Here is an 8663-nt window from a genome sequence, read left to right on the forward strand (position 1 = left end):
TAATATCTTGGCCTCCTGTGTTTTATTCATTGTCACTTCATATATATATCACACTAAAGGTATTCTTTTTTTTAGTGAGCATCCATCATTAGTTGATACTGTAGTTTCCTAATGTTGACATTTTGATATTGTTTTATTTTGGCTTTGGAGCTGGTAGGCTTCTGTTAAATTTTTTTGGACCTTTTTTGGGAGACCTGAACTCTCTAGAGATGCTCTATATCAAAATAGCAGCATTAAAAGGAAAGAAAAAGCAGCATAATTGCAAAATCTTTGGCAGGATTGGGAATGAGAATACAGTTTTTGAAATTAGCCAGTAGGGGGCAATCTGAAAGCAAAACAGCTCCTAAACTGTGGCTTCCTTTCCATCCTGGCATAATCAGCGCTGCTTGCCTTATTCCGACACTGGAAAACTAAGCAGTGCAGGAGTTGTTATAAAAATGACCATCTTTAGTGTTTACAGTTGGGGTTTTCATGACTGCTCTTGTAGAGACAGGTATTCAGACAATTGGCTCAAGAGATGAGTCAGAAACTCTACTGTCATTTCCATTGAACTTTAACCAAGACATTCCAAACTCCTTCCTCATCTGGTGACTGTGCAGTGAACTGCTACTGACTCAGAACCATTCAAAAATGACTGTAATCTTGCTGTCATTTCATTCCTGAGACTTTGTTGGTTTGTCCTGAGACTTGTGTTCCCTCCTTGAAGCTTCAGACAGAAGTCTTACCTTATGCTGTGGTTTGGATTTTAAATGTCCCCCAGAGGTCCATACGTTAAATGCCTTGTTGCCAGTTTGTGGTGGAACCTTTAGGAGGTAGGGTCTAGAGGAAGGAAATTATGTCACAGGGAGCATGCCCTTGACAGGGATATTGGGACCTGCCCCTTCCCCTCTCTCTTTGCTTCCTAGCCACCATGAGGTGAGCAGCTTTACTCTCCCATGCCCTCCCTACTATGACATTCAGCCCCACCACAGACCCTGAAACAATGGAGTCAACTAACTGACTAGGGACTGAAACTATAAGCCAAAATAAGCAGTCCCTTCTATTAAGTTGTCTATCTCCAGTGTTTTGTCTTAGTGACAGAAAGCTGACTAGCATAACTTATTTGGAGTGTTCAGAGGATGAATTAAGTACTTCACATTTTTGTGGAAGACAAAGGATTCACATACCCTTTGAGTTTATATTGAAAGTACACACCTCTTCCCAAATGTCCACACAAATGTAATTTGCTATTGTAATTGCAGTTCATTTAATCCCCTCTGGGCCCATGGGCCCCCAGTATAAAAATCTGTTGAGGAGGTACTCTCAAAGTTTAAATAAACTGTTCAGGAGATGCAGTGAGTTTGGAAGGTTAGAGTCTTGTAAATAAATGCTAAAGGTTTTCACCTGGATATCTTGTAGCCCACTGAACACTTTACCTCCTCAAATTCGCTCTACATTTTCTTTAGTTTCTCCTTGGTGTAGCTCTTGTTCCGTTGATTCTCACTGGAAACTTTGGAGTCATCGTTGATTCTTAATGTTAAATCCTTGGAGCACCCTCCTACTTTGTTGCCCTCTTTCCTGACTTTGGATTTTTTTTGAATCAAGTCGGTTAGAAATCTTGTGTCGGGTAGGGGCTCACATCCAGGAGACAGCTTCAGGATCCCAGCAGGTGGAAGAAGATGCAAGATGCAGTTGGGAGAGTAGACATTCTTTATTTGGAGGTGGCAATACCCCTTAGCCAGCCCCCAGCTCCAGCTTCAGCCCTCAGCCAGTTCCGTTTAGCCCTCTGAGTCCTGTCCATAGAACTTCTTTATTTGCAGGTCAGACAAAGAAGGCACACTGCCAACAGGTTACATCAGTGGGCGCCTGCTCACAAGCAAATGTTTATGACTTTGAGTTCATATGCTGAATCAGAGTGTTTATGATCTTGACTACACACTAAAAACATAGCCTGCCAGATGGAAGCTTTGGAAAGGGAGCCTAACTACAGCCATTTTGGACCTGTGCTAATCTTGTCTCTGCTTTCTCAGTTTCTGTTTCTTTGTATTCCAACCATCCTTTTTACCTTTATTAGGTAAGTCTTTATAAATGTGGATTTGGTTGTATCCCTTCTGCTTTGCTTTTTGCCCCTAATTTAAAAGATGTCTTGATGAAGGAATTCCCTGGAAAAAAATTTACATCTGACAGGTTCAAACTTTGCACTTTTTTATTTTCCACTATTTCCTTGCTTTAACTCATGCTTCACTCAAAATGGAATGCTTGCCCTGTCCTGTATTTGCTGAGTTTTCTTTGTCTGGGATCTTTCTAGACTAGGGGTTCATTACACTTTTTGTATAGTAGGATCTCTGGCATTCTGTAAAGCCTCTGGACACTTTCTTAGAATATATTCAATGCATAAAATGACATATACAGAATTACAACGGAAACCAATTATATTAAAATAAAGTAAAAAATATTTTTGAAATTGATTGTTTCTTGTGTTCTTATTAATGCATTGAATAACAAAATCTAGCCTTGGTCCTAATAATTAGCACAGTAGTTTATTGGCTACATCTACAATGGAAGGAAAGTGCTAAAACTGTGTTAAAGATTAGGGAAAATAAAGATGTGATTTGTTCCTTATTCAAGTTCAGGTTGAGAACCTTACATCTAAATAATTGATCTTCAAACTAGATTATGAATCAGAGTCACCTGGATGCCAAATAACACTAAGACTCATTTCTGATGTAGTAGGTCAGGGGCAGATCCTAGAATCTGCATTTCTAGTACATTCTCTGGTATTGTTGATACTGCAAACCCAAGGATTGTACTTTGAACACCTTTGATCTAGAATAGATCATCATCCTGTGCCATCTGTACCTCCCCAAATCATTTGCCTCCCTAAAGACCTGGAAAAAGGCTACCTTCTGTATCATTTTCCCTTATTAACCTACTGGGAGAAATTTCTTCCCTCTCAAAGACTGCTGTCTCAATTTGTTCATACCATTCTCATGGCATTTACCTTTCTGCTTTGTACTACAGTCACTGGGGTACAGTGTGGCTGGCCCCCACGTTGGGCTCCAGCCATCTAAACCAGGCATGATAAAAAAAATGCTATGAAATTTCAAACCTCCACAAAAGAGAAAATGTCTTCTCTCGTTTATTACATTGGGAGCTCTTCTAAGGTATGAGACATTCTTATAATTTGTAAAAGAAAGAAGGGTCAAAGCAGAGGATGGAGAGAAACTTCAGTGGAAAACTCCTCATTAGGGAAAACTCCTCATTAGCAGCATAGAAATTAATCATGGAAGAGAACACCTAGTTTATTCACTTAATACCCTTCCTGAGTGCTATAAACAGAAATATTCTTCATCCTGATTTTAAAACTTACATTTAAAAAGTAGGTTACATACTGGCCCTCCAGAAAAATTTCAGAAAGATAACCATTGGCTCATGGTAATTACATAGTGTATGTAATCCAGGTCACTGGTAAGAATGTTGTATAGGTCAGGGCCCTGGGGTACAGATGGATCTTCTACAAAGCCTTTGATGTAGTACCACGGGGTTATTGTTAAAGATAGGATGAACTCAGAGTGGCCTTTTGAAAACAGTACAGTTTATTTATACCTCACCAGACCTTCTAAACAGTGCGGGAGGTAAAACAGAGTGAGTTGTGTTTAATTTCAGGAATCTGATCGCACCCCTATACCATTTAATTCATTCAAATTCTTCCTCTGTCTCTCCTCTCTCTTTTTCTTCTGTTCTTCCTGTCTCCTTTTCTTTTTCCCTCTACCCTTTTTCCCTTCGTTTTTTATTTTTTAGTTGGAGATGGACACACAATATCTTTATTTATTTGTATGTGGTGTTGAGGATTGAACTCAATACCTCATACATGTTAGGCAAGTGTGCTACCACTGAGCTACAACCCCAGCCCTCATTTTTTTTTTTTTTAATCCGATGACTAAGAGATTGTGTAGGTTGGAGGTTGATCTACAGAAGCTTGTAAATTTCCTTTCCAATTGAAAACTCTACAACCCTGTAAAACAGATCCATGGTACATGTTTTTCCTTGTCATATAGAAATTTTGTCTGTGGTATTGTTGGTTTCTGCACCTTGAATTATATTTATTTGGCAGAGACTGTAGCTTTGTGAAGTAGCAGCATGCTCTAAGGCTCCAGTTCAGGTCTTCTCTCTTTACCTTACTGTGCTTGTATGAATTATGGAATCTGTAATTCTTGTTACATAATGAATGTAAAAGCAAAATAGTAATTATTAACAGTGATGATGATAAATATTTGCGTGCAGTGCTTTTCATTTATAAATGGCTTGGAGGAGACCAAATACATCTGTTAATATTAGTCATTCTTCCTGAGGGATTCCTCATCATGGGTCAGAGAGTTTCTCTTGGACAAAGATGTATTTTGGTAGCTATTGTACTTCTCTCCCCTTTAAAGAAGGCATAGTCCTAAACTTTTTCCTCACTTCTTATGGGTTATATCTGTTCTCTTGGTGTTAGCAGTGCTTGAATTTCCATTCTCATATATTCATTTAAAATGAATTGATCCTGCTACTGTGGCTAGATAGGCAACTACAATTACTGAAGTTTTTTTCTAGGAGGAAGAAATTGAATTTTCTTTGGAGACTCAGAACAGAACTGCAAATATAACCTTGAACTTCACAGCGGCACTGTGCCAGGTGACTCAGGAGACACTTTGACCACCTGCTTTCCCACAGTCCCTAACATTTCTCCTCTATTTGTCTAGCAGCAAATGTTCAGATAAATGTTGCTCCATGCATGTACCTCTTTCTAATCACCTTCTGAGTATTCTAGATGAATCTGTGTACAGTTTTATATGTATACTAGACCACAAGGATCAGGTATTATGTCCTCTATCTCTTTTTGTCTTATGCCTGGTATATAAATGGGTTCAAGAGTTGTTTGTTGAGTTGAAATCTCCTTTATTCTCATCTCAATCCAAACAAAATTCCTTTTATTATAATCCCCAACCAATAATAAAAGTTTGATGCTGGGGCTGTAGCTCAGTGATAGAGCACTTGGCTAGCACGCGTGAGGCTCTGGGTTTGACCCTCAGCATCACATAAAAATAAATAAATAAAATAAAGGTATTGTGTCCATTTACAACTACAAAAAATATTTTAAAAATGATAAAATTTAGCCAGGCATGGTGGTACACACCTGTAATACCAGCAACTCGAGGCTGAGGCAGGAGGATCACAAATTTAAGGCCAGCCACAACAATTTATCAAGGCCCTCAGCAATTTAGTGAGATCCTGTGTCAACAAATACAAAGGCCTGGGGATGTGACTCAGTAGTAATTGCCCCTGGGTTCAATCCCTGGTACCAAAGTAAATCAATAAATAAAAGTTATTTTCCATTTATAGATTAAATTAAAATCATTAAATTAACTAAGGAGTATAGTCTGACTTAGCTTATAGTTTAATAATCTAACCGTGTATCTTGTAATGAACACTGCTGTGTGGGTGTTGTCAGGAGTGTGCAACCCTGCCCTCTTTCTGAGCCTCTCTTAAACATTCTTCCCTGGCTCTTTCTGGGTCTCTGGGATGACCCACGCTGTGCCCCATGACTTGACAGTTTTTTCTCACCCTCCATCATATGTCATCCCCTGCCCCCTTTAATCTGCATCCTTCATCCCTTGTAAGCATCACTTCCTCAGGAAGCCCCAACCCCTCCCCGTCTAGCCTTGCCAGTCTCCTTTGACTGAAGGCTCTTAGGTTCCTCTCCTTTGAAGGCCTAATTGTGGTTGTAAGTGGATGGCCATTCATTCTGAGCAACTCTCTTCCTCTCTGATCTGTCAGAGCCCAAGCCTGTTCTTGCTAACCTTTTTATTTCCAGCCTTTAGCATCAGGACTAGGACAACATGCACATGGCAAAGCCAAGGAATGCCAGGGATTGGGGCTCACCCATAGTTGCTGTCAACTCACACAAAAAAGTTCTATTCTTGGATATGGATAATTGCCATTTGCTCAATCTTATGTAAAACATGAATGTAAACTCCACAAGAGCAGGTTTGTCATCTGTTCACTTACATATCTTGAGCATTTAAAGAGTATCTACTATATAGCAGGTGCTCAGAAATATTTGCTGGATTCATAAAGGCATCTTGAGAAAGCTTAATTTTCACTGATCTGTAATAGTTGGTTGTTCACGCTCTGCAAAACCAGTTCCGAGGAAAGTTCCTTCCCTTTCCCCCCAACTCTCCACCTTCTACCTAGATTGCCCTTTCAAGTAAATTGCTTTAGCAACGCTGGCGCTGCCTGCTGATAGGTTCTCAGTGTCTATTTTATGAGAGCTGGACATTTCAGGGAAGTTTCCTGAGAGTACACACCTAGTGAAAGAATGGCCAATTAGGAGGAGGAGGTGGGCTGGGGTTGGAATAGATCCCCCAAGGTATGCTTGCTTTCAACAGCATTCCAGGAATGTTTATGAGTATACAAATAATTTGCATTGAGCAAGTACCAAGCAAATTATTAAGTTAGAAAAAAAAGTTTTTCTTTAAAAAACTTAATAGCTTTCTGAGAGTACAGCATTTAAAAAAAAACATTTTCACATTGTAAATTCTAGTTTATGCATATGCACAAATAAGAGCCACATGCAGGAGTACTTGCCCTTTGCTATTTTACCGTACTGATTCCCCGCCCTCAAAGTTTCCTTGCCATTCAGCTTGTCAGCGGCCTTATCAAAGACAGCGGCTTGTCACTCAAAACCAACATCTAGTTTTAGAAGTGGCTAGCATGCCCTGTTGCTATAACAGGAGATCAGGATTAAACTGCAAAGAAGGGTGGTGGGTGTGGTTCTCATATAGTATCACACTACTAGGGTATTAGACAACAAATGGTTTTGAAATTAGCAGTGGCTTGTTGGAATACAAGTATTATACACTTTTTGAAATCTATTCATCCCCTAAAACGTTTGGTTTTAGGGAAGCACATTGGAGAACTGAAGCATACTAGAAACTAGAAATAGGTCAATGTGATTGCAGACAGCCTTTTCAGCATTGTTGTGTGGCTTCTAATCGCTTCCGTTGGTCACCCAATCAGAAAGCGTGTCTTTAGACTAATGCTATTCAGCTGGTTACTATGGCAATGATGGAGTACTAGTTGTCATGGTGATGAAATGGAAATTTTGGGGACCAGTTTCTTAAGAGGAGGTAGATTCATTAAGCCCTGTCTTTCTCTCCTTAAAACTTGACCCTACTTTTGAAGGGGATCTATTTTCGTCTTCTCTGCATACATTTTAGGATTTATATAATCTTTTCTTATTCTTGGATCTCCTGGCTTAAATCCTTTCAAGTCTGTGATATGAGTAGACAACCCCTGCCCCCCAAGAGTCTTTTATGGCTCATATTAAAGAAGACAGTGCAGCAGCTAGGTTTCTTTTTGTTCCCCACAAGAGTGTCTGCGGAACTCTATTTGCATCTCTCCAAAGTTATTCTGGTGTGAAACTATAGGTCAGAAAATATAATGGATTGTAAATGATAAAGGAAACTTTTACTAATGAACTGCAATCACCTATTGCTCACCCATGTGTTTGCTAGACTTATTCTGTGGGGCTGATCCTTTTGAGGAGCAGCAGAAGCTGGGCTCTTTTTCCTCTCAGTGCTGAGGGAGGCTTCACTCCCCTTTGCTGAGAGGCCACTGTGCAGGCCTGTCAATGGGAAATGTATGTCGTTCACATGTTACATAGACAAGGGATTAATTTGGTTGGTCATTTTGGGGTGCTGAAAAAGAAAGAGGGGTCATATTAACATTTTGGTTAAATTTGAGAGCTCATTAGAGAATTTAGAGACCATATATTGAAACACATCTGAATTAATGGACCTCTCGATATTTCTGAGATTACTTTTAGTATATTGACATGAACTCTATGGAAGTCTTTTTGGCACATTTTTATTTTAAAAGTTTGCTGCTTTTAAAATAAATTTTTAAAATATTTGTGCATATTTGTGATAATGATTCTTAAACTCCATTGTACTGAAAAATCTCCCCAGGGATTTAGAAAATATCTCAAACAGTGTTCCCTATAATTTGTAACTGGCCATCAGTGCAGATACACTACTTTACATGAGATCCTGCGGTGAGGCTCTGGAGGTCTGGTTGGATTAAAACCCTCCTATATCTTGTGCACGCCTGTAATCCCAGCAACTTGGGAGAACAAAGCAGAAGGATTGCAAGTTCAAAGACAGCCTCAGCAATTTAGTGAGGCCCTAAGCAGCTTAGTAAGACCCTGTATCAAAATTAAAAAAATGAAAGGGCTGGAAATGTGGCTCAGTAGTTAAATCCCCTTGGGTTCAATCCCCAGTACAAAACAAAACAGAACAAAATGGAACAAAACAAAACAAAAACCCTGCTGTATCCAAACCCAGGCACCATGACCATAGGGTTTACAATCCTGCATACAGCAGAGGCTGGGCTTTCATTTGAGGTTCTTCCCCTCTCTGTTGCTTAATGCTTCCTTTCAGTGCCTATGGATTAGTCTGCTAGGGCTGCTGCAACCAAGTACCGCATAAATTTATTTTCCCCAGTTCTGAGCTTAGAAATCCAACATCAAGATGTCAGCATATTTGATTTCTCCTGAGGTCTCTTTTCCTGGCCTGCAGATGGCTACTTTCTCTCTGTGTCCTAACATGGCCTTTCCTTTATGCATATACATCCCTGGTGTCTCT

This window comes from Marmota marmota, unplaced genomic scaffold, assembly GCF_001458135.2.
Source record: "Marmota marmota marmota unplaced genomic scaffold, marMar, whole genome shotgun sequence".
NCBI lineage: Eukaryota > Metazoa > Chordata > Mammalia > Rodentia > Sciuridae > Marmota > Marmota marmota.